This window comes from Lissotriton helveticus, chromosome 4_1, assembly GCF_964261635.1.
Source record: "Lissotriton helveticus chromosome 4_1, aLisHel1.1, whole genome shotgun sequence".
Taxonomy (NCBI): Eukaryota; Metazoa; Chordata; class Amphibia; order Caudata; family Salamandridae; genus Lissotriton; species Lissotriton helveticus.
In genome coordinates, this window is record NC_136063.1 from 1,168,398,778 (window position 1) to 1,168,426,363 (window position 27,586).

The following is a 27,586-nucleotide window of genomic DNA, read 5'->3' on the forward strand; positions in this document are numbered from 1 at the left end:
TATAAACTATTGTTACTTAGACCTGACTCAGAAATTAAAAGATTGACCCTGCAGGATTTGCCCCAAGAACTCCAGGAAGCGGTAAAGCCAGAGGTGTGGGATTTCACTGGAAAAGATGTGGGATTAATGAAAGATGTGGACCCCATACAGATAGCCATCAAGGACAATGCAGTATATCCTAACACTAAGCCCTACCGAATGAATGCTGAAGTGAAAGCAGGTGTCACTCTGGAAATACAAAAATTATTAGAAGGAAACATCATACAGGAAGTGATGAGCAGCCCATGCAACTCACCGATTATGGGCATCAAGAAGCCTAGTGGCAAGTATAGGGTAGTGCAAGACCTGAGAAAGGTAAACAAAATTGTAGTTCCTTGCTGCCCTATTGTCCCGAACCCAGCAGTGATATTGTACCAGATTCCTTGGGATGCTGAGTGGTTCACTGTGATTGATTTGTGTCATGCATTCTTTTCGATACCCCTGCACCCCGACAGCAAATTTCTTTTCTCATTTGCCTTTGAAGGTCACGTGTATTGCTGGAACCGGGTCCCTCAGGGGTATACAGAGAGCCCCTCTATCTTTAATCAGATCTTGAAAAAATGTCTAGAGACTTTGACCTTACCTGGGAACTCTGTCTTAGTGCAGTACATAGACGACCTTCTATTGGCGTCTAAAAGTCATAGGGACTGTGTAGTTGACACCATTGCCCTACTAAATCATCTGTGTGAGAAAGGGCATAAAGTGGCCCCTGACAAACTACAGTTCTGTGCAAAATCAGTGAAATATCTAGGACACCAGATAGAAAAGGGTGTCAGAAAAGTCACATCAGAAAGAGTGAGAATAATTCAAAAGATGCAGTTGCCCCGTACTCAAAAAGACGTCAGAATGTTCCTGGGTGTACTAGGATACTGCAGGCAGTGGATTCTGGGATTTGCAGTCTTAGCCAGGCCTTTGATAAAAATGACCACGAGAGGAATGCCAGACATTGTAGAATGGGACGATGAAAGCCTAATGGCTTTCACAAGACTGAAAAACTGTCTGTGTACAGCCCCTGCGCTGGGAATGCCAGATTATTCCAAAGAGTTTGCCCTATTCTGTGACACTCGCGATAATTGCGCATTGTCAGTCCTGACTCAAGAACATGGCACGACCAGAAAGCCTGTGGCCTATTTCTCTGCCACCTTGGACCCAGTAGCTGCTGGGTTACCAGGCTGTCTGAAAGCAGTAGCTGCTACCTGTGCAAGTTTGGAACAGAGTGAGTCCATAGTCATGGGACATCCTGTGACTGTGTATGTTTCACATGGAGTGGTAATTCTATTGACCAGAACTAAAACGCAGTATCTCACCCCTAGTCGGCTGACTAAATACGAGAGGATTCTTGTGGGTGCAGCAAATGTAAGCATTGTTAGGTGCGGTATTCTGAACCCTGCCACTTTACTCCCCGACTCCCTGGAAATGGAAGGTGGGGATGATGATGAACATGATTGCATTGATCTGACAGAGTTCAGCACCAAACCACGCCCAGACATAAAAGAAACGCCATTGCCTGAGCATGATAAAGAGCTGTTTGTAGATGGTTCCTGTCTAAGACATGAACTAGGAGGCCTGAGTGCTGCTTATGCAGTAGTCTCTTTAACAAAAATTGAAGAAGCAGGTTACCTATACAACATCAAGTCTGCACAAGTAGCCGAATTGATTGCTATGATAAAAGCTTGCAAAATTGGGAAGAACCTACGCATAACAGTGTATACTGACAGTCAGTACTGTTATGGAGTTGTGCATGACTTTGGCCAATTGTGGCTACAGAGGGAATTCCTGACTTCCTCAGGTACTCCCATTCGGAATGCAAAAGTTGTTCATGACCTTTTAGAGGCCATCCAGTTACCCAAGGAACTGGCAGTGGTAAAATGCGGTGCTCATAAGAAGAGCATGGACAAAGTATCACTGGGAAACGATTATGCTGATCGAGTGGCCCAATGGTGCGCCAGAGATCGGTATATCGTAAATCCGAAACGAGGGGGGCCAGGAACCAGCTGCCAACTTCAGGTGTTTGAGGAAGTGCCTACTTGGGATGAAGTGAGAGAGTGGCAGGAGTCGGCTCCTTGGCAAGAAAGAGAGAAATGGAAGGAGGATGGGTGTAGACCGAGACGTGTGGATGGTGTCATCTTGGGCCCAACTGGTATGCCTGTATTACCCCGACACTTGCTTGGCACAATGGCAAGATTAATACACGAAGGGTCACACATTGGTAGGGATGCCATGATTCTGGTATTTCAACAGACTTGGTACAGTAAAAAGTTCAGGAAGGTAGCAGAGTCCCTCTGCCAGAGGTGCCTGTCATGTCAACAGATGAACCCAGGCAAGAGGACAATGGTTGAACTGAGCAAAATTGGGAGATCAGGGGGTCCCTTTGTAAGGATACAGATTGATTTCATCACCATGCCCCGTTGTGAAGGGAAGCGATATGTCCTTGTCATTGTTTGCGTATTTTCAAAATGGGTAGAAGCTTACCCTACTCCCCAAAGTGACGCACTGACAGTAGCGAAGTGTTTACTAAAAGAGCTGATACCTAGATTCGGGGTACCATTCATTATTGAATCAGATAAGGGGGGACATTTCCAGAATGAAATAATGGCTGAACTCTGTAAGGCCTTTGGAATAAGGCAGTAACTTCATTGTGCATACCACCCAGAGGCTTCTGGAATAGTGGAACAAGTAAATGGAACTATCAAAAACAGACTAGCAAAGCTGACTGATGCAACTGGCATGACCTGGGTGAAGGCCCTGCCCCTGGTCCTGATGGGACTGAGAAGTGTTCCTGACCGCAAGACAGGCCTAAGTCCCCATGAAATCATTATGGGAAGAGTGATGAGACAAGCATGGGTGCCAGGAAGCAAACTGTTGAGTATTACTGAGGATTTGGTGCTTGAATACTGCAGAAGATTGGGTGACCAAGTGCGTTCTATCTCTCGCCAGATTGGAGACGACGGCATCCTCAATCCAACGACTCCTCTCCACAGCTTGGTTCCAGGAGACTGGGTCAAAATAAAGAAGCACACTCGATCAAGCTGTCTGGCACCAAGGTGGGGAAAGAAACGCCAAGTAATCCTGGTAACAACCACTGCAGTGAAGGTCGCAGGTATTCCCCAGTGGATCCACGCTGGCCACACCCAGAAGGTATTACCAGACAAAGAATTTGAAGAAGAAGGGCATCCAGCAGAGGACTCTGCAGGAGCCAGACCAGAAGCAGCTGACAACGAGCAGCCCAGCACCAGTCAGGCTGCAGGAACAGCAGACGTTGGCCCAGGAGTAGTTGACTACGAACTGCCAAGAATCCAGCCTGCTGAAGAGGTCCAGGAAGCTGAGCCAGGAGTAGCTGATGACGAGCTGCCAAGCATATGGCCAGAAGAATGGATACCGATGATTGATCTGACCGAAGATCCCATCAGAACAAGAGAGCGACTTTGTGAAGGTAGGGAGTGGAATAGTCAGGAAAAGCAAGGCACAGGCGAAGAACCTCAGCCGCTTGAGATTCACATCAAAACTGAGGAAGGAGAAGGTCAGACAGGGACAGAACAGGTGTTCGATACACCACCGCTAACACCTGATGTGGATAAGGGACAGCTTAGAAATAGAGTAATAGTTCGAGCAGAAGAAAATCAAGAGATCGAAGTGCTTGAACAGGATCAGATAGAGTTAGAAGAACGGGTTCAGGAAACAGAAACAGAAACAGAAACAGAGACAATCGAAAGCCAAAAACAAAATATTCCTGAACAGGGCCAGATTAGTAACCAGGAAGAAGAATTTGATGCTAGCTCTGGAACTAGCGAGATAAGAGAAGAAGAAGAAGAAAGTGAAGCAGAATTGCCACAAGCTAAAGAGAACAAGAGGATAAGAGAAGAAGGTGAAGTCCAAGTACCCACTAAGAGACTAAAGAAAAGAAACAACCTTGAGCCTAGGTTCATAAAGAGACTAAGGCTAAGGATAAAGACGGTGGAAGAAAAACGTGCAGAAGCAAGGAGAAGTGCACGGATAGCAGAGCAAGAAGAAAACTCTTCCAAAAGAAGGAGTGAACGAATAAAAAGACAAAACAAGAAGTACAAGTCTCCTGAATGGACACTCGTTTTGGAAGAACTTGAAGATCTTGATATAACTGACGTAAGCGACGGAGAGCCCGTCCCTGAGTACTCTGCTGAAGAAGAAGACGAACCACCGTGAATTTGCACAAAGTAAGCTAGCTGTGTAAAGACACAAAGAGGGGTCGAGAAACTTCTTCTGAGCCGAAATGTCTGATTCAACTGTGAATGGTAGACCAAGTTGCAGTCGTTGCAAGACGTGCTGCAAGGTGTGTATATGTAGTATAGTAGTACTGATAGTAATCTGGATAGGACTAACAATCTTTATACCCTTTACTGTAAGTAAAGATACTAACATTGTCCCTACTGAAATTGTAAATACTGACAGTGAGGAGTTGACAACCCAGAGTGTAGCGAGACATGAGAGAGCACTGAGTCAAACAAAACGAGACTTAGAAGCATCAGATGAGGGAGGACTACATTATCATGGAATGAAGAACAGGACACACTTAAATGTTTTTGCAAACTTGTTAATACACTATGTAGAGACTATGGAAATTGAAGATTGCTATGTCTGCATGAAGCTACCTACTTCTGTGGCTGAAGGCGTGACATACCATCACTTGCCATTAACATATGGAATCTCCTGTAGCATTTTAGCTAGTTTATTTTACAAAAGAGGACCGTTACAGTACTATTACTCTAATAATGACGTAATCTTTTCTGAACTTCCTATACGTGGGAACTTGAATCCTGTACATACCAAAAGTGACACCATAAGATATATGGGAGACTACTTCTTGACTATAGGTAACATTGACATAGCTGATGCACACAGAGATAACTTGACTTGTTCTTTGCGTGAACAGGAAAAGATGTTCCTGAACATGGCAGAGAAAAGAAGAATTAAAATACAAAAGAAGGCTAATGACGAAAGTCAGAAAAAGCCAAAATGGGCAGAGAACATGGAAGGCACCTCAAATGGTGGGCCGGGACCTGCTCTGTTGCTGGATTTTGAAAAGAGAGGCAAGCTATGTCTTCACCGCGAGAAGACTAGCTATTATAATAATGTTTTCATTGGTTTCAGTGAATGCGAACATAATTACAAGGTAATTGGAGGTTGGGGTTTCAAAAATGGGTCAGAGCCTGTGTTTCCTGGAATTTATTATATTTGTGGGGACAAGGCTTATTTCAAATTGCCGGATCACTGGTATGGAAGCTGCTATTTTGGCATTGTCTTCCCGAAAATATACCATGTGAATGGAAAAGCTGGAAGCAATGAAGATACTAATGGCTTAGTGCGTAGTAAAAGAGAAAGTATAGGTGAAATTATGGGTAGTATTTTCAGTGCACTGATACCTGGAGTGGGAGTGGTTCTGAACACTCACAGAATTTGCAAATTGTCTACTATAGTGGATGTGCTGTCTACTGAAACAGCTCATGGATTTCTGCTGGTCAATACCGAAATGGTTGCGATCAGATCGATGGTTTTACAGAATCGTCTTGCTCTTGACACCTTATTAGCGAAAGAGGGCGGAGTCTGCCGGATGTTGAAGGCGCAACATTGTTGCACTTATATTCCGGATAAAAGTGTACAGATCAAAAGATATGTGAAAAACATTACTAATTTGACAAAGGAACTCAAACCACTCGAGGTTGATAGTGCCTGGAAGAGACTGGTAGATGGTCTCTCAAATGTAGGTCATTGGCTTGCTAGTGTAGGTAAAAGCTTATTGTTCAAGATACTGATGCCAATTGGTATTATAGGTCTTATTATATTTCTCATTTTTATCTGTTGTAAATGCCGCAAGCGCACCAAGAAGCACGAGGTAAATGCAAGAGGGTTGAAACGGAGTGTGGATGAGATTGAATTGGAGGAAGTGAATGATCAGATATACAAAAAGGTGAAGACTTCTCACCCTACTAGAACTGAGAGAGAAAAGTTAGAACGATTGCTGGAAGAGATAGAACTTTATAAGGTGTGAAAGAAAGTGGGCATCTGGTTCCATTTTTTGTGATGATAGTAAATATCATCAAAGAGGGGATTGATGAAGCAAAGCTTCGCATATTTTGCGGCTTGCCGAAGTCAAAAACCTCGTTTATGTGTAATAAGGTAACATAAGTATGCTTTACTAACGTTTATTTTTGTTTAGGCAAAGTTTATGAAGCTTGCCTACGTGTATTTCTAATACACTTACCCCGTGTACTTTAACATGGCCGCCGCTTGTATTTTAGTTACTGCGCATGCGTCAGCCACACTCACGTGTCCTGACGCGTCTGCAGAAGTGGAGGGAAATTTATGCGCATGCGTAATTCATAGCTGTGCTCATCATGTGGTACTGCTCGTGCCACTGCTCTTGTGCTCGTATCAATGTAGCTAACATTTAGAATGCATAAGTTTATTTCTTGATGATGAGTTAAAAGTACAAACCCTGTGATGTGTTTTCATGATGACATTATTATGTATTAATTTGTTTTCGCTTACTTTTCATGTACCGCGGGGAATGGGGGTCTGTCTGTACTGAGAGCCATCTTGGAGGTCCCTTCTGCGCAGATGCGACTTTCCGGGGACCTGACAACCTTGGCTGATGGAACTTAGCCAGCTGGCAGTAGTGGGCAAGATGCTCCTGAGAACTGACCTGCAAGCTCGGCTGAACGGAGTCACATGACCCTACTATGTTACATTGTTAAATTGTCATTGTGTTTCTGCACAGTTTCTCCTGGGAACCCCAAACTTGCTAGGCGGTACCCAAGTATGCTAATGAAGGCTTAAAATCTTGTATTGTGATTGGTGTGTTACCCAAATCCTACCTTAGGACCAATCGAAATTGAGGGATTCTGACACTTTGCAACATTGGGGGGTGGTACACTGTCCCCAAACTGTATATCTACCCTGGGTTCACCTAGGGAGCCGTCCGACTTGTCTGGTTTAGCTGACCTGTCACTGACCCATCGTACTCAATAGGTGACTGAAGATACAGAGCGCTGCGGAGCACTCTGTCCGAATTTGACCATAGACTAAGGTTCTACTGAACCTTAAAGTGCTGGCGAAGCACTTTGCTGGGAGTTCGCTGACCCAATCGGGGTCTTGATCGATAGCTGCAGAGCGGGTGGAGCGCAGGCGTTGCTTCCGAACTGTGGGTTCCGGTCCTGTCCTGAGAGGTCCTGTCCTGAGGGTTTGCTGTTCTGTCCTGAGGTCCTGTCCTGATTCCTTATCCGAGGGTATCCTGTCCTACCCGGGGTGTCCATTCTGCACCTGCTGTCCTTTGAAGGGTATCCTTCCTTGAGGGTTTCCTGTCCTTAACTGACCCGTGGCCAGGGTTTGGTTTCCACACCTTTCTAGGTAAATATTGCTCTGAACCTCTTAAAATCTTGCACCTTCTGAATTTCTAACTTTTGCTTTAATAAAGTTCACCATTGCATATGTTATTTTTCCATGTCTTTCCGCAACTATTGAAAGTCATTTGCATTTTTCCCATAAGTTTGTTCTTATGTCTTCACACTTGTTAGAAATTATATTTTGCATTGCAGTTTGTCATTTTCTGATATGGTCTAGAACCTCATTGCCTAGATTGTTCAAAGGCCCGTTCACCTTAAGTGAAGCGTGTTACTCTTTATAGGCCCTCCTGTAGTTATACCTACATAGTCTGCCCTGCTCAAATAATTCTGATTAGCATAGTATCTTCTCGTTATACTTTATATCAGTATTTCAATGATTACTCTGTCATTGTTTCTTTACAGTTATATCATTTACATTATCTTGGTTATTGATTGCCTTATTTTACTGTACCTTATGCACGAAGCAAATGAACTTTAGATAAACATTTTTAAACTTCCAGTTGTCCGTGGTCATTTCAACAGTATTTTGAATGTTATTGGTTGGGTTTGTATTTTGCTGCCTTTCTTTTTACAGCTAGCTCCCTGATTCATTGGGGTCATTAGGTACTCGCATCGGTGGATGGTAAGTCGGGTGCACTGAGAAATAATAGTAGGGAACATACACACAAATTGGTAGAGCTCGTGAAGTCACCTGATCGATGTATATGGTGATTTGAAAGTATATGGGCCCTGAAGCCGGAAACGGCGAAAACTATTTGGTCGGGTGGCCTCGCGCGCTCTATCACCTTTACTTAATCTAATGCAGGAGCAGGACAGCCAAATGGGTATTCCCTCTTTAGATATACCAACAGTTAGGTGGACAACAAAGGCGGTCCAAATTTTGTCCATGGCTTTAAACTTTGATATGAGGGCAACCAATGGTAGATGTCAATCAGACAGACAAGGAAAGGTGACCTTTAATAGGGTAGGTCATTGTAGTAGAGTTGATTATTTTTTGGCAGATCTAAAGCAAAGAAGACGGGATTGCGGAGTCAGACCAAAAACTCGTAATCAATATCTCAAGCTACCCACTGTCGAATTTTGAAGAAAGACTGTTAAACAAAGGGCTTTCCTTTGTTAACACATACCAGACAAATGAATTAGAGACGGAGGTAGCATTTTTCAAATTTATGAGAGTTCTGAGGTTAAAACATTTCTTTACAATTCTGAATCCGACTGATGCATTGGATGAAACGGAGCGACAATTCAAACCTAAAAGCAATTTCATGGCACCCATATCTCACAAGAGTCTAGACACGTTTGAGATCTTGGTGAAAGCGGATCTGAATAAAATTCATTATAAAAGAAAACTCAATAATTTGACAAGAGCAGAATATAGCGCTCTCCAAGGATTGGCAAAGAACAACACCATAATGATTCAGAAGGCGGACAAGGGCGGAGGACTAGTCGTAATGGATTCAGACTTTTACAAACAAAAAGGTGATGAACATGTTCAGGACATAAACACTTATGCTAAGTTAGAACAGGACCCGACAACTAACATTTCTCAAAACTTGGATATCATACTCAATAAAGCTGAGGAATTGATTTGGATTGATAACACCACCAAACGGTATCTAAAACAAATATACCCAAGAAGACCAAAAATTTATTTTTTGCCAAAGGTGCATAAAAATATAAACAACCCCCCATTCAGGGCGATAGTATCGGGGTGCTCATCAATCTTTGAAAATCTTGGAATCTTCATTGACGCGCACATGCAATCTTTCATTCAAAATTGGCCAACGTATTTGGAGGACACGTCACATTTCCTTAGAAGTCTTGAAAACATCGCAACAACAGGGTGTATGGGATGGACACTTTGCACTATTGACGTTACTTCCTTGTACACGTCAATTCCTCATAAACAAGGACTAGAAGCCATGGAGTGGGCTTTACTCAGAACAAATAAACCAGAAGAGCTTAAAATCTTGTTACTACAACTATTGGAATTTTGTCTTCTAAATAGTTATTTTCTTTGGCAGGATGAATACTATACCCAGCTTACAGGCACGGCAATGGGATTTCCGGGGGCATGTATATATGCCAACATCTATATGGCGAAATTCGAACATGATTACATTCTTGAAGATCCCACTTGGAAACAAGGCATAGTATACTATAGACGCTACATTGACGACATATTTATAATATGGAATCGTCCAACTTCTGAACTACTGCACAATATCAACAGTTTGAACCTAGTTGATTCAAGAATCCAGTTCACGTACAGCATAAGTACCACATCATTACCATTTCTGGATGTTCTTGTCGAAATCAAAAATGATTCTATCCAAACAAAACTGCATAAGAAAGTAACAGACAAAAACACAGCACTGCTGTATGGTAGTTTTCATCCGGCAAATCTGATAAATAACCTTCCTGTTTCGCAGTTTATGAGGATCAAAAGAATATCTTCAAACAAAGAGCAATGTGACAAAAGTATGGAGGAGCAGAAACAGAGATACCTTGATAGACGATATCCCAAAAAATTATTGGAGGCGCATCTGGAAAAGATTAAAACAATACCAAGGACAGAACTTTTGAAAAAGAAATCAAAGGCAGTGAATACAAGAATGGTCTTTGTGTCTAAATATTTGACTGCTTCCAGAGATATAAAGAAAGTAATCCTAAAAAGATGGGAGATTTTACTAGCAGAAAAGGACTTTGGCACACTATTTGTTGATAGGCCACTATTCGCCTATAAAAGAGCTCAAAATTTAAAGGAGCTTTTAAGTAAGCCAATGAGAGAAATTTCGCAACAACAGGTGGTCTTTAAAGGCACAACTCGGTGCTTTAACTGTAAAAATTGCAATAATGCTATACCTGGAAATGTCTTATTACATCCACCTACTGGTCAAAAAATAGCACTTAGGCATACAACTAATTGTGATTCAGAACACGTGGTTTACTCTATCAAATGCCCGTGTGGGCTATTGTATATTGGGAAGACCGATAGGAAACTAAAACTGAGACTTTCTGAACATAAAAGTCGAATTCGCAACAAAAACCACACTTCGCCATTGGCGAAACATTGGATTGAAAAATGCCATTCTATTGCTCAACTCCGATTTCAAATCATTGAGTTAGTACCGCAGAGACTAGGCATAGACAATGCTAAAATTCTGCTTCAGAGAGAAGCTTTCTGGATACGAAAATTGCAGACACTGATCCCAAATGGGTTAAATGATAAGATGGAGATGGCATGTTTCCTTTGAGTGTTCAACACACCTCTAGGGGTTCAAACACACAGTGATATGTATATACACAATACTACTCATACCATCAGACATGTGGTCAAATAAGGTTTTTTTATCAGAATGAGTGTAATTCATATAAACCATCCTCATAAATTGTAAATAGGCAGGCATACGTGTAGTTTATCATCACATGTCTTACAGAGAGCGGATTGTTTCATAGATTGTAAATAGGCAGGCATGATTGTTTATAATTTGTTAAGAGGATATAGCAGAAAGTGGAAATTTCATGTGGATATGTTCTTCAGTGTAACTTGATTGTGATTTTGTTTTACCATAGGCCTATTATCCAAAGGGTTAAAAATTTATATAGCTATCATTTTACTAATAACGAGCATGTCTAATCCATCCCATAATAACAATCCGATAAGAAAATGATTACCCGGATTTAAAAAGTACGTTAAACTTACCATAACCATTAAAAGCAAAATAAATAACACAAAGTCGATTTGAACCAAAGGATATCTTTACATAAAAAGCGTAGCTCCGTTTAAAATATATCAGCTTTGAGTTAAAATTCCCAGTATATGAAGTGCTCAACATCGAGTGAGGAGTAAAAACTGTTTAATGGTGACTACTTTTTCACATCCTCTGTCTATGTCTACGCATTCAGTAGCATGGCAGTCACAATAAAGAAAGGACTCTTGTTTACCGTTGAGTTTCCAGTCGGCAAGCTAGGCGATGGTCGGTCGTTTAAACTGAGATTACTCAAGTTGAACGGTAAGCTCTCTCTCGAGGGCATGTTGCATATATTAAGCGTCCTGTTAAGCTGGAGTGACAACTTTTACAATAGATTTATCCTTTATATTCATAGTATCGTGAATTGAGACCACAGCGAGACTGAAGTCTAACCCACAAGGCTCGCAGGTAAAAACGCGTCATTTTATTTGTTAACAACTCGCTAATATCTTTAAATATAGCATCATACTTATGGGCAATTTTTGTTCCATTCAGGTCTTTGTTCACGTATGCGAGACTTTGAAAACCTGCAGGTGAGCGTACTACTCGTAGTTTCAATACGCGTTACATTTAATCTGGGTTCGCCCAAGGAATGGTTTTAAATAACACTCGCGCCTTCCTTCTTTTTGTTGCAGATAATTCAGTGTGCATAAAATTACAGGTAACACGATTCTGTTTACCTCACTGGGCAGTTAGCTTCGAAATTAATAAGTTTCCCTCATCTGAATCACGTTAAATTTTCTTTTTAGATAGAACACTGCCAAGCAATTAGAGCGAGCTAATAAAGAATCTTATAATTCCCACGCACTCTTGGTAAGAACTAGTTGAGTAAACATAGTTTGTCAATTTAAATACCTCCGTAAGCAACTAAAGTAACAGATTTTCCTTGTTTGTGTCTTTCTCAAACAGACCCCCGACGAAGGGGCCAAAGCCCCGAAATGCATTGGGTTTTTTATTTTGCTTTGGAAAATGTACATTTGATTGTGTTCACAAGGTTACAAAAATGAAATAATGACTGATCTTGCAAGTATAAATGTATGAATATAAAATGTAAATGTGATATTCTCATGAGTTAAAATCTTGATGAAAATAAATCAAACGGAATATAGGAGGATTGGTATTTTTGTAGTGCGTACTAGAGTCCTGGTGACTTATTCGCACCAGGCCACATACATTCATCAGATCTAAAACTTTGGCCGCTATTGTGGACATAGATATAATTGAGTGCCAGCATAGCGATCACAATGTTCTTTTTATGTTGATACAGGATGCAGTTCCTCAATCCCAGATATTATACGTAAATAAAGATACAGGTGCCCTCTCACACACTTATACTTCCAAGACAATCAGGTGGGACTGGGTGATGAAAAATCCTGAGGTATTAGAAGTGATCAAGAATAGCGCCATTACTACACGAGTCTCTATCCAAGCTCCCGATTGCCTCTAGAAACGAGAAGTTTGCTACCCTCCATGAAAAGTTGACTGCCTTTACTAGAGATAAATTGGGTAAATACAGACATAGGGGAATCACTACCACCAAACATGCAAATTGGTATGATAGTGAATGTAGGGAAGCCAAATGTGAGCTCTTTTCAGCTGTTTAGGCCAAAATCCAGCCAGATATAGCTAAGAAAAGAAACCTATACTAACAAGCTATACACAGAGCCAAAAGAGAATGGGAGAGTTCCATATGGGCTGACCTGCATAGAGCACTTTGTAAAAACGATAACAAGGCATTTTGGAAGACAGTGTTTGACTGTCTTAATGGTTGTAAGCAAGTAGAGGGGAGAGGAGTTGGCCTAACGGCTAGGGCGGTCAACCTCGAATCTGGGGGACTGGGTTTGAGTCTCGGCAATGACGTTGAACATCCTCTGATTCTGGGCAAATCACTTAATCTCCCTGTGACTAACAAAAATTCATGTGTGTCCTCATGTAACATAACTGGTGCTATGTAAAGCGCTCTGAAACCCGATTCGGGTCAAGTTCGCGCTATATAAAACGCTGCAAAAAAAACCAAAAATTGATTTTGGCATCCAGCTGTCCGATTGGGTGGATAATTTTGAACAATTTTATTCTCACAGAGGAGGTAATGATAAGAATAGTGCTGAAGGTATCCATACCAGCTCTATTATCAAGGGTGTTGATTTGACAATTTTGCTAGTGAGACATTAACAGCTATTAATTATTGTATTGTAGACTATGCCCCTGGACCTGACAGACTGCCCAATGACTTGTATAGAGAATGCCCGGAAATCTGGGGGCCTTATATCAATCTGCTTACTAACACAATATTAGCTGGTATGAAGATTCCGCCCTCTTGGAAACAAGCAGACATGATCATCATCTATAAAAAAGGGGGATAAGGCAAATCCGGCTAATTATAGGCCTATAAGCCTGATTGACTCCCTACAAAAAATATTTAGTAACCAGATTTTGGTACACATACAGGAACAGATCAGGGATGAGAATATACTTTCTGATTGGCAGGCAGGCTTTAGACAACATGTGAGTACTATAGATCATAATTTCCGTTTTGCATGCATATACTGGAGAGAAGTGATCACAGGCAAGCGTAAACTTTATGTTGCCTTTGTCGACCTCCGTGCAGCATTCAATCTTGTCCCCCATTCCAAACTATGGAGGGTCCTCGAGGACATGGGGCTTCTCACTTCCGTGTTGAACATTCTTTTTTTTATTTTATTTTTTTATTGAGAGTTTAATATTGGTACAAAAATATCCATGATCGTAATTTTATTTCATCTTACAGGAAAAGAGGGAATATCATAAATACAATTAATTATCATACAATAAATAGATATAGATACATTCATAAAAAGAAGAGGAAAACTTCACCATTTACGGGGATTTGGTGGGCCCAAATATACAGAATAAGTTATACTCATATATATACACTAACCTATATTTGTAATTGCCCATCCCTCCACTCTTTCAAGGGTGCCCAGATTTTAAGCCCATACTCCCGAGTTTTCCTACCCTTGTGTAAATGCAGTGTGGATTCAATGTTGTGAATACCGAGGAGCCTGGTCAACCACATCTGGAAGGATGGAGCATTCGCATCCTTCCAGGCTGCTGAGAGAAGGATATGTAATACAGCAATAGACCAAAAGATAAATGCTTCTGTCTCCCTATTTACACCCAACTTACTTTCACTCCCCAAGATCATTAATGTCGGGGATAGGCTGATCTTTGAGCCTAGCAGCTCCTCCAAAAATTTCTCAATCTCCCCTTTATTGGCGCTAAGTTTCTCACAATGATGGAACATGTGCAATAGATCTGCCGGCCCTTTCTGACATCTGGGGCAGTTGTTATCCACTCTCTTACCCCAATCAAATAGTTTGAGAGTGTAAAATAGTGATTGAACAGTGTTTTGAAATGTTGAGCCTTTAAATTAGATGAGCGTAAGACCTCTTTATCAAGATGCAAAGCTTTATCCAGATCCGTATCTGGATCCTGCAGCTTTATTGCCCAGGCAGCTTCATTTTTTTCTAGTTCATCGTGCATCCCTCCAATTAAATCCTGATAAATAACTTTGATTCTGCTCCCCCTTTTAATAGATAATCCAAAATGGAACGATTACCCGGGGAGATGCGGGGTCTTATGGCTTTAAATATTTGCAAGATCTGGACATATTTGAAACCTTGGCTATTGGATACCCCGTATTTCTGTTGGATGGCATCAAAGCTCATAAGGCTTCCTTCCTTCATTACATCCCCTACTGTCCGGATACCCTGCTGTTCCCACGATTTCCATGCTCCATCCAGGCTCAAGTTAGGGAAGTGACCCGACTTCCACAGCGGCGTATGCATATTAATCTTTGGGACTTGTAGTACTTTCTGAAGTATTTTCCACAGCTCCCAGGTGCTAGTAGATATCTTGCAGCGCATTTTCTTAAAATATCTGCTGTCGGTGTTTCTTAGCAAAGCCCCCACCGCCTCCTTTCTTATTAGTAACTCATAAATTGAAGGGATATCATGGATCACGACTGCTGGATCTTGGGTATATACCTTGTTTAAAGATGGATCGAATAGAATTGACATCTGTGTTAACAAACAGGCCCAATGGTAATACCTTAAGTTCGGGATTCCTAAACCGCCACGTTCCTGTGGGAGGGTCATGTATTTTAATCAACGCCTGATCTTCCCATATTGCCACAAGAAACCAATAAAATGGACTTCATTTTTTTTATCATCCCCTCCTCAATTAAAAAGGGAATGGAGCGGAACTGATAGAGGATTTTGGGCAACATGGTCATTTTCAGGTCATTTGATCTTCCTATAAGAGATACATGCAAGGTATCCAGTCTTTTCAGATCTTGCTCCATCATTTTTAACATTGGGAAAAGTTATCCTTTATAATTAATTCCGTTGCTGCATTAATTGTCACTCCCAGATACGTTGCAGAGTCTACATATCTATTATCGGACTTAACAATATTTTTTGTGATTATCACCTGGGTTTTCCCATCGTTCAAGCAGTATCCCGAGTGTCGCCCAAATTCCTTGGTGATTTCCACCAGTACCCACATAGCCACGGCAGGTTTTGATGAAATCACTGCCAGGTCGTCCGCATAGGCTAATATTTTACTCTGAAATCCATTAGTTATAGCCGGCTTAATCTCATGATTATCCAGAATCTGTCTAACCAATGGATCAAGGTACAACACAAATAGGATGGGTGAGCAGGGACACCCCTGGCAGGTTCCCCTTGTTATATTGATTTCACCCGAGCACTCGCCCATCAACTGTATTCAGGCGACTGGATCGGAATACATAGCTGTTATGGCCCTCAGGATTCTTTGACCAAAGCCTCTCCCTACAAGGACATTCCACAGGTAATGCCACCTGACGCGGTCAAAGGCTTTTTCTGTGTCAAGGAGGATCATGGCGATCCCCTCCCCCCCGACAGCATGGGCTTCAAACAGAGAGATTGCTCTTCTTATATGATCAGCTGTTCCTCGACCCGGAATGAAGCCATGCTTCCAAGGGGAAACCAGACCGCCAATGACCCTCCCCAGACGCGTCACCAGGATTTTTGCATAGAGTTTATTGTCCGTGTTTATTAGCGAGATCGGTCTATAGGACCCTGGGTTTTCTTTTGGTTTCCCTTTTTTATGGAAAACCACTATGTTTGTGTCTTTCCATGTCTCGGGTATTTCTCCGCTACACATTATGCCGTTAAACAGGTCTAATAACATTGGGGCCACCTCACTTGATAAACACTTATACACCTCCAGTGGAATGCTGTCCGGTCCCGCTGCCTTACCGGAAGCTAGATCTTGTAGTGCTTTGCGCACTTCCTCGGCCTTCATACAGCTCTCCAACTTTTCCCTCTTGAACTCGCCCAGTTTAGGTCTTCCATCCGGATAACCTTCCTGTGGCTCCTCCCCCTCTACCTCTTCCTTATATAGGGTTTGATAGAAATTTGCAAATACCCCGAGTATCTCCTGCGGTTCAACAAACTCTCGCCTGTTCTCCTGGATACTAGTTATTATATTCTTTGTGTTGTCCTGCCTGATCCTAAGCGCCAGCGCCTTGCCCGCCTGTTCCCCTGTTTTATACATCTTCCCTTTATATGTCCAATATTCTGACGCAGCTTTTTCAGCCATCTGTTTATGTATTTCTGCTTTAACAGTACTAATTCTCAGTTGACTTTCTTTTCCTTCCCTCCCTTGCATTATATCTTGACCGTGTTGTTCTTCTGCTTTTATCAAATCAGCTAAAAGCCTATCCTTATCAGCCTGTGATTTTTTCCTGGCTTGGGCAGTATAACTAATTGTCTACCCCCTTAATACAGCTTTAAACGCGTCCCAGACGTTATTTCTGGATGCACTATACCGATTGGCCTCAAAGAATTCCGGAGCCCATTTCCTCAGATGTTCAATTAATAGAGTATCTGCCAACAGTTTCCTATTAAATGTCCAAACCCTTTGTTTCCTAGCTGGCCTTAAGCCATCGTATCTTACTGCTAACGGGCTGTGGTCCGATAGAACCTTGGGCAACTTCCTGATATTAACTTTACTTATTTCTGTAGATAAAATTAGAAAATGATCCAATTTGGTATATTTCTGGTCTGGGCATGAAAAATATGTAAACCCGGGGTCGTCAGGCTCCTTTGTTCCCCATACGTCTACTAACCCATGCGACTCTATCAGGGAGCGTAGTGCCCTAAACACCCTTGGCTTCAGGCCTACATACAAATTTTTCTTAACCAAGTCAGCTGATATATTTAAATCCCCACATACCAAAATGAGGGTAGGCCAGCTTGATAATTCCTTTTTCAATATTTCAAACACTTCAGGGCAGGGTCATCTTGATTAGAGCCATATATCCCACATATTGTTATACCACAACCCATTTCAACCAGGGCCCATCTGCCTAAAGCGTCAGCCTTGGATCGTTTAGCCCCCCCAAGCCCAGTTTTACCTAAAAAAGCCATCCCCCTTACCATTGAGGTCTATGATGAGCATACGAGAATATCAAAACCTCCCATCCTGAGTAGCTGTTTTTTGGCCCAAGGTAGATGTGTTTCTTGTAAACACAGAATATCATTAGGTTCTGTTTTGACAAACTTGGACAGTCTAGACCTCTTTCTCCAGTCGTTAAGCCCTCCTATATTAATCGAATATATACTAAGGCTCAACATTATTAAGTTTGGACATTTCCTTCATTTTTAGTACCAACATCTGGATAAAGAAAACACTCCTTTCAGAGATACCATGCCCTGCACTAGAAGATAAACACACATTTGCACCATCAATTCTCTTTTTTTGCTTTTTCCCCCCTTACTGCCCCCTTCACTACCCCCCTGTCCCCCCTTGACCCCTCCCCAGACTTCTCTCCCTACCCTCCCCCCCTCTCCCTTCCATATGAAGCGCTCAGACCTAGGTCTGTGCTTGTGATGCGCGTTTGCAGCAGCAGTGAAGTGGGTGCTCCAAGCAGTTACCGTGAGTCATTTAATGCCATAGTGCTTCCCCCAGCAGAAGAGAAACCAAATGTAAAGATATACAGAGAAAAAATACTTATTTAGAAAAATGTAGCCATACAGTGCCGTGAATTACTCTGCATAGTACCACGTGAACCAGTTTAGAGAACTAAATTCTCCTTTTACCCCTACAATCATCCCTGCCCCCCTTCACCATGACACATCAGCTCGTCATTAGCATCGCTAGCTACCGAGAGAGTCCAGAAACTCCTGTGCCTTTACTTCGGGTGAAAAGTACTGGGCTCGACACTCTTTTACCACCTTGAGCTGCGCTGGATTGACAAGATAAACTTGTAGATTTTTATCCTGGAAAGGTTTGATCAATTGTCTCAACCTCCAGCGCCTCTCGACTGTTGCGTGGCAAAAGTCTGGCCTGACAAAAAACGAAACACCCTTGCTGGACCTTCTTGCCTCCGGACGGGCCTTTTCAGATATGGCTTGTCAAAGTATGAAATTACTCAGAAATATTAGGACTGTCCTTGGCTTGTAGCCGCTTCTCGCACCTGGGCGGATTCTGAACGGAGTACGATGTGCCCTCTGAATTTCTGCCGACCAATTCCATTCAGAGAGTTCCGGGAATGCGATCTTAAATAGATTAATCACATAGGCCCTAACATTCGACCCCTCAATCCCTTCTGGTATCCCCAGCACCCGTAGATTGTTTCACCTTAGCCTATTTTCCATATCCTCCAGTTTACACTGGATATCGAGGACCTGGGTGCTTTGAGACTCCACTTTAGTAGTAGCTGCTGCAGCCTCTGATTCAGTTGCTACAATCTCTCCTCCAAATTAGTCACTCTGTCTCCCACATTAACATATGCCTTAGACAGTTTTCTTACCACGCCTTGCATCTCACGCATTGCTGCTTGCGATTTTCGACAGTCCTGGCGGTCTTCCTCTCTATGCGTAAGGATGGTCTGGTAGATAACAGTTACAATCTAATGAAGCAAGATGGCGGCTGCGTAGAGCGGAGCCGCAGAGCAGCAGCAGCGGAATGGGTGCAGTTGATGTTTAAAACCCCAGCACCGGCGCTAGCTCGATATTGCTATATCGAGTGACAGAGATTACAAAAGTTAAATGCCGTGGATTACCGGCTGGATAGAGAGGACGACAAGTTTGGGTGTAGCACGCTCGGCAAGTATCCGACTGCTGCGGGTGCTGGCTGGCGTTCTCGCCTTGTGGATCCGGCTTCGGCATCGGCGCTGTGGGCGTGGCGGCGGAGCAAGGCGAGCCAGGGGTAACACCAGGGGAGACGTACGGAGCAACGCAGGACAGCAGAGCTCTGGGAGAAAGGCCCCCATGCGGCGGATGGAGTATCGGCAAAAGCCATGGCGGTGGCTACCAGGAGAAAAGCCCAACTAGCCCAACCAGTCAAGCAGCCAGAGCTAGGACCGAGAGGGGATGAATCCCCAGGCAAGTTGCATACACCCCCGAGGGAACTACAAAAAAAGGGGAAACACACTGCAGTAAGAATACGGCAAGCGACTGCTTCAATCCCTGAGATGTTCTCCCGAAGTGGCAAGGGGCAGAACTCCAAGGATGGGAGCATTGAGGAGATAGTCACCCCTGCGTCCGCGCCACAGAAGGACATGGCTTCAGGTAGGGATGCGATCTGTACTCCCCTGCCATTGGATACAGCTGATCAGAATGTGGGCTTGACTGAGGAATTGATTATCGTGGGCGAAACTCCGCAAAAGCTAACAGTGACTGATGGGCTGGCCCTGGATAACAACGCAGATATTAATGTGGTACAGGGCAGCCAGCTAGAGCTGGTATTAGGGCAAGGATGTGCTGCCGGTGTGACTGGGGAAGAAGGGGCGGAAGGTCTATGCCCCCCCCCCCCCGGCCCTAATGGACGGCAAGGAGAAGGAAAGCAGTGAATGTTTTTATTCTGTCTCAGAAGAGGCGGAATGGTCAGAGGATGACCGGAGCTCGTCTCAGGGGGGGAGCAACTTTGAGTCCGATAGTGATAGTGATATCGAGCAGAACCCCCCTAGCACAGCCAAAAGACCAAATACCCAAGGGAATGCCCTGGAGCAGCCTGTGCGGGATTTAATATGGGATCACTCACCAGCCATGCCACTGCAGGGGAGCCCGAATGCAGAGGCCCCAGCAACTCATCCTCCACTCCTAGATGTTATCTACCAGACCATCCTTACGCATAGAGAGGAAGCACTCCCTGTTGAACATTCTTATGAGATTACATGATAACACACTTGCCCAGGTAGGGTGGGAGCAGGATGGAGCACTAACCGACCCAATTCAGATAGATCAGGGGGTCAGAGAGGGGTGTGCTTTGGCACCTACTCTCCTCTCGCTGTGTATAAATGGTGTGATTGGATCATTAGATATAGAGAGGGTTGTTTAGGGTTAAGGGGCTTTGTCAGCTCAAAACCTCCCAAGCTAGTTAATACCTGGGCTAGAAAGCAAAATAGGGAGGACACATAGATCATACATATTTGTGATAAAAGATTTTTAAAAACTTGACACTGTATAGAATGTTGCAACTGCTTAATGGCACTGTCCATCCTGGGAAAAGTGATGGAACACAGTTCACTAGCAGCATGTAGCTTCCTTGCAAAAGAGCCCTGTGGAACGTGAAAAAAATGGCAATATTTGTGAGTCGATGTAAACATGGTGTTCCTGGTGTACAAGATTATGCTTCCAACCAGGGTGCCACTTTTGGCTCTGCTGTTTAAACCTACACCAATGGCCTGGCAGGGTAGAGGCTGTTGGTGTAGGACATAAGGCCACCAGCCCTATATATAGCTGATGGTCTGATGTCTTTTTTGTTTCAGACAGCCAATGAAAATCTGGAGGTCCCAAACAGAAACGTATTTCGTATGACACCTGCACCATGGGGAAGAATAACCCGGGTGTCAGGGTCATTAGTATTTTGTTTTTCAAAAACAAACTCCTGCTTTGCTAGCTTGTTTTTGAAAAAGGACTAAACTTTCAGTGCCTTCACAGGAGCCACCAATGTGGCAACTGCTGTGAAGGCACGATAATCACCACTGAGCCGGCAGCGATCTCTACATATGGAGAGCACTAGTCCTTCAGGGAAGCACATGTAAAATCCTCTGCCACCATGACGGATGGCAGGCCAGCCACCAGTCTTTAGATCAGGCAATTAGTCTAGCCACGGTAAACTGAGAGGTCTCAGAAGAACCAAGAGATGCTGGAGTGTAGCTAACGAAAAGGCCAATCAATTAACACTGACACTGAAATGAGAAAGAGTTCACCCAGAATGATCACCCAAGTATTAAATATCAAATATTCAGTACATGAACTATCAATTGTCATTCATTGATTCACGTTAACTGTTTGATGTGTTGCATCCATCTTTTCATGCCTCTCTTTTCCCATTGTGGCGACATACATAAGCAGTGGAGTCCTTAGTTTGAATCTTCAATGACAAACAAGCACAGGAAAACAGGTTAGGAATTTGAAGCATCTTATTTTTTCAGGAAATGAAGTAATCCATTACAGATATAGAGGCTGTGTTCTATGCAGTGTCTACTGTTGACCCTAAGGATGAATTAATTTTTGAGTTTTGTCATCTCTCACTATTCAGTCACCAGGCCAAAATATCTATGTCTTCCTTGATCATCTGTCTCTGCCTTGCAAAATGTAATAATAAAATATTTTTTCTTGTAGCTTTTTTTACAGAAAGCATTTATATTGTTATTGTGCTACTAATGAATTACTTGTTATTGCTGAAAGAAGAGTACTTCCTCACATTGAGGCACTTCATCTAGAAAATGATCACTCCTCACACTTGTACCATCCGGGAATTCACCCTCATTCACTGTTGCTTCTTCTGGAGTCATATAATTTTTGGATAAGTATTGTTTATTCATTTCGATTACTGGCAGTCTCTCCACATTTTGAGGAGAGAGACAAGTCTTTTTGACCATACCAATTGCTCAAGTTACACTGAAAACCCGTTTGTAGGATAACTGGGTACCAGTTACATTATTGTTAGCCTACTGAGCTCTGGTCACTGTTCCTTTCCACTTGCCAATAAATCAATGACTCTCGATTGAAATAGGAATCTGTTTGGACATCCAAATAGGTTTGACCCATCTTTTCAATTGTTATGGTTGTTGACATTTGCTGATTCAGAGTTGGTAGTTCTTGTGTGTTTGATTTAAGTCCTTGAACATTCATCATAAACCAATCAATCGCTCAGGGTGGCTGAAGTGATGCTGTTGGTGGCATTGGTTTAGTAGCAGGTGTGTCTTGGAATGATGATTGTGTTTGTGCTGCCACTGGTGGATGCTGCTGCTATAGAAGTTGTGCCATTCTTCCCGACTCCAAGCCACTTGCTTTCTTGACAATCCAATTCTTATAAATTATGAGGAAGGATCTAAAGTGGATTGCTCTTTTTTGAACTGTGGATCCAGCATAGTGGCATAGATATACTCTCAAGAAGACACAACCTGTTTTTGCTGCCTGCCATTTATACTTGCATCATAGATTAAGCTGCTGACCAAAGCAGCTGCTTTTTCATCGACATTGTTATATGATTCTTCCACCTTACACAAATGGTCATGCATGTGCAACAATGGGATGACTTTGCTCATTGTACAATCTTCCTTGCTCATGGTACAATCTTCCTTGCTAATTTCGGGTGATAAAATCTAAAATGGCACTAGCATTTGGATCAGACACTCTACTAGCCCCCATATTTCAACCATCAATGTCAATGCTTTGGGAGTTGCAAGCCCTCTCCATTGTAATACATCATTATTGATAGACCTATACTGCTTAAACAAGTGTTCCAGCACGTTGAATGTGGAATACTAATGGGTTGGGTCCTCTTGAATGAGGGCTGTTATAGGCACTCTATTAGCACAATGAATGATCGTTAACTGCTCTGGTTTCAGAACAAATGGCTGAAATGAATGTACATCTTGAGACTAGTGTTTAGTATGCTATTGATCATTTCTTCTTTTTTCGGAAGGCAGGCACAATTAGAGTGATATAATGAGCTAAACATAGTGCTCTGAAGTACCCTCCATCAACCATGGAATTGACAATATTACTGTCATTGTCCCTGGCAACAGATTCAGTGACACCCAACTCAATTGCCAATCCTGTAATATATCTGACGTGTCAAGATTGTATCTGACTATAAAATCAGGTGCTAGGATTACCAGGTTGAACCACAGGTTCTTGTCACACTGTTTCCATCAACCATAATTTGGGTTTTATTTTTTATACTAAACGATGACTTGAACCTCATATCTCAGCTGTGACTAACCAGTGCATTTTTCACATCAAACAGCATCAAAGGATTCTTTCTTTTCTCTCTCACTAACATAGAGTGAAGGTAGCAAATGCTCTTCTCCAGTCTAAATGAGATTATGTCAAATCCTTACATTCTTCTCTCAGAAATTCAAAAACTATAGAACACTTCGACAGTTAAGGTCATTTAACAACTTACTGCTCTGTGTTTCAAAGTTCAGGCCCCACTGATGGTGGAGGAAGATCCCTTCAGGTCTTAGAGCCCTCCCTCATGAACTCAATTCCTGGGTCAATTAGGGCTGAAACAATGTTCTTCAAGTTCAGGAAACTGCTAGTAGCGTGGTTGTATGTTTACTTATTGTATGTTCTGCTCGGGTGATTATAGTGTTGCTTTGGAATCTGCAGCACTATGAGACTCTGTAAGGTAAAGTTAGACTAAGCTACTCGTAAATGCCCTTTGTGAATACTGAACGGAAAACTTTACGACTTTCGGGATTCATTCCTTTGTGAATACCGAAAGTCGTAAACTTTGTGAATTAGGACAGTACACTTTACAAACAACCAAAATAAGAATAATCTTGGAACGTTTTGAAACCCACTGTAAGAAAATGCTTCCCACTGATAGCAGCTATGGGCAGTGGACAGGAAATTGGGGGCAACTCAGAGCTGGGGAAGTGTTTAAATGAAGAGAGCGGGGTGCAGGAGATGGAGAAGAAGGACAGACAGGAAAAGAGGCAGATGCAAACATTCCTCATGGACAGCAATGCAAGGTCACTACATTAGTTATGGTAAAATATAATTCATCCAATTAAACAGGATGTGAAAGAATGCTCCTTAGGTGGGATAAGCACAGGAATATGGAGGGAAGCCATTGACCAAGAGAAAGAAATCGAGATAGACGAAAAAGCTGTTGAATCGTGAGCAAGGGACAGGAACAAAACAATCCATAAGTATATACTGAATGTCAAAGGTTTGTTGCCAACAGACCTCTAAATCTAAAGCTGTCTCTAGGTGAGATCTAAAAAGGGAACATAATTCGAGCTCTTTCAAAGTTATGAAATGTATGGGTAAAGAATAATGCATATGCCACTCACTACTGCCATTATGAATATTTATTGTATTTCATTTCTCTTTAAACTAAACATTTTTTAAGTGTTTTCTGATTTAGGTAGCGTTGAATTAAATGCAGGTAATGGAGGATGCGAGATCCTGACAGGCACATGGTTTACAATGCAGCCTTGGGCAACACTTGAATTTATGGGATACTTTTTGTTGTTCTCATTTCTCCTAGTGATGCAGTAAAATTTGATATAGAGTGTTTCAACAGTGCACATTTTCAAGCAAGCCCACTTTCTACAAAATAATTATTTTTCCTGAACGCAATCTGTTTGTGTTGCACGCCGATAATAGTTCTACCAGCTGATCTTCAGCCATTTGTTACATTGCCGTGCAGTTTTTTATCTCCACTGTCTAGACAATGATGTCAACACAGGCGCAGGGCCAGAGTCATTAATCTGTTTGTGTAAGCCAAATTGATATTCAGCCTCAGTCTCAAAAATATTGAAAGCAAACATGGCAGATTTATTTGTATGATTGTGCCTGATAATAGATGCTTACTATCGCAGAACCAGGCCTGTGATTACTCTCTGCGGAAAGTGCATCTTTGCAAGAAACCTTGTCAGCATCTGAAGCAAAGAAAATGATAGTGCATCTTCGTGTTTGGAGCACTCATTTGCTTTTGGTGGTGCTAGTTGAGTTGTTGCTATGCGCGAAATCTCATAATACAAAATTACACATGTAAGTGTTTGCTCCCTGCAAGGTTCACGCACTTCCATATTATGCTAGAAAGAAAGCACTGCTATTATAGTTGATGTGGTTAAAAGTCACAAGCTGAACAGGAGGGTTGCTCTTTAAAAGGAAAACGCATTTAACAAATAGTGACTTCCAGGTTTGAATGAGGATGCAGTTTTGAAGATAATAAAGGAATATTCCAATTTGCAACAAAATTAGCACTTTGAGCATTTGCTCCTGGGGACATATTTACACACCGCATGCCCATAGAACAGGCTTTTGGCTCTGCTCTGCAGTGCACCAGCAAATCCCATCATGGTACAGACCCCTGAGCTCAACTACTTGTTTTGTTAGCTTTATTAAAACACGAATCTTAGGCCCTCCTTAAAACTATCCCTAAAAGCTGATTCAGGTATGTGATGGGTCTATCGGGAGAGCCACGTGGACTTAGGCCAAATTAGGGTCCAGCAATAAAGTGACACTCTCTCTGCTACAGGTACGGGCAGAAGACACAGTGGATTCTTGAGCCTCCAGAGGGTGAGGTCTAACATATCCGGGTTCGTAGGTTAGGCACAATAGTGGCTGGGTGGCTCACTACATCCCTTCCTTACTTTGCTCTGAATCATCCAACTGGAAGTTACACACAAAGTCCTTCAGTCTCTGATTCGGCTTTGGATGGGCTCATAGATCATAGTGCTGACTCTGGGATCTGTCCGGCCCATCTTCCGGATACACTTCCCCTTGGGGCTCGGTCATGCATCTGTCAAGCCTGATCTGATCGTGAGATGGTTCACCATGCTGTTGTTGATCATGGGACTCCTCTGTTGCGGTGAGGTCTCCAGTCTCCTGGAGCTATTCCTCCTCATTTCTCTCCTAGCCAGAAGTATCCGCCTTCTTGAACCAGAAAATGTTCCTGATTACTGTTTCCTCTCCTTTGAGGGCAGTCACCATTGTGCCTTCCACTGTTACCACCTCACATACACCTGGTTTGAAAGGTGCCCTAAATTTCCATCCCAACCGGTGGTCCTTTTGGGGCACCTGATTACCCAGTCCTAGCCGGTGGTGGGCTTCTTTCCTCTTGATACTTGTCCTCTTATTGTTTGGCACACAAATGCTCGTGGTCACATCAGGACCATATTCAGGTTGGGTCCACTCTGGGTGTACTGGATTTGTGGCAAAACCTCTTCACTGGGTGTAGGCTGAGCTTCAGGCTCACCCCTTTGTACACAGCATAAACTGCACGGGGAACAGCCATTACAACGCAGTTTTTAGCAGGCGTAGTCATTACAATGTTACTACACGTGGTAAAAACAGAGCATACCATTTCATCGCATGCGCTTTTACAACGAATGTGATGTAATGAGTAATGGCGGCTATCCAAGTCTTTGTGAGGAAACTGAGACTGTTTCCTCACAACGACGTGCACCGCCCCTTGAAGCAGGAAGGAAGGAGCAGGAAGGAGGAAGCAGGAACCGGGAGCAGAGACGGCGACGCTGGAGAGGAGAGAGGTAAGGGTTTTGCGCTTAGGGTGTGGGTTACTTTTGTAGGGTGTAGGGTAGTGTAAAAGTATTGTTGTAATGTTTGTGATGTGTGTTTATTTTTTTACGTTTTAGTTTTTTTTGTAGTGTAGTGTAGTGTTTTAGGGTTGTGTTAGTGTTTTAGGGTTAGTGTAGTGTTGTAGTGCTTCTTTAGTGTAGTGTATTAGGGTTTAGGAAAGTGGTGTAGTGTTTTAGGGTTTAAGGTAGTGTTGTGGAGTTTGCATAGTGTAGTGTTTTAGGGTCAGGGTAGTGTTGTAGTGTTTGTGTAGTGTAGTGTTTTAGGGTTTTGGGCACTGTAGTGTTTTAGGGTTTAGGGTAGAGTTGTAGTGATTGTGTAGTATAGTGTTTTAGGGTTTAGGGTAGTGTTGTAGTGTTTTATGGTTTGGGATACTGATGTAGAGTTTGTGTGGTATAGTGTTTTAGGGTAGTGTTGCAGTGTTTGAGTAGTGTAGTGTTTTAGGGTATTGGGTAGTGTTGTAGTGTTTGTGTAGTGTAGTCTTTGAGGGTTAAGGGTAGTGTTGTAGTGTTTGTGTAGTGTAGTGTTTTAGGGTAGTGTTGTAGTGTTTGTGTAGTGTAGTCTTTGAGGGTTAAGGATAGTGTTGTAGTGTTTCTGTAGTGTAGTGTTTTAGGGTATAGGGTAGTGTTGTAGTGTGTTTGTAGTGTAGTGTGTTAGGGTTTAGGGTAGTGTTGTAGTGTTTTAGTGTTTAGTGTACTGCTGTAGAGTTTGTGTAGTGTAGTGTTTTATGGTTTAGGGTAGTGTTGTAGTCTTTGTGTGGTGTTTTAGGGTTCAGGGTAGTGTTGTAGTGTTTGTGTAGTGTAGTCTTTGAGGGTTAAGG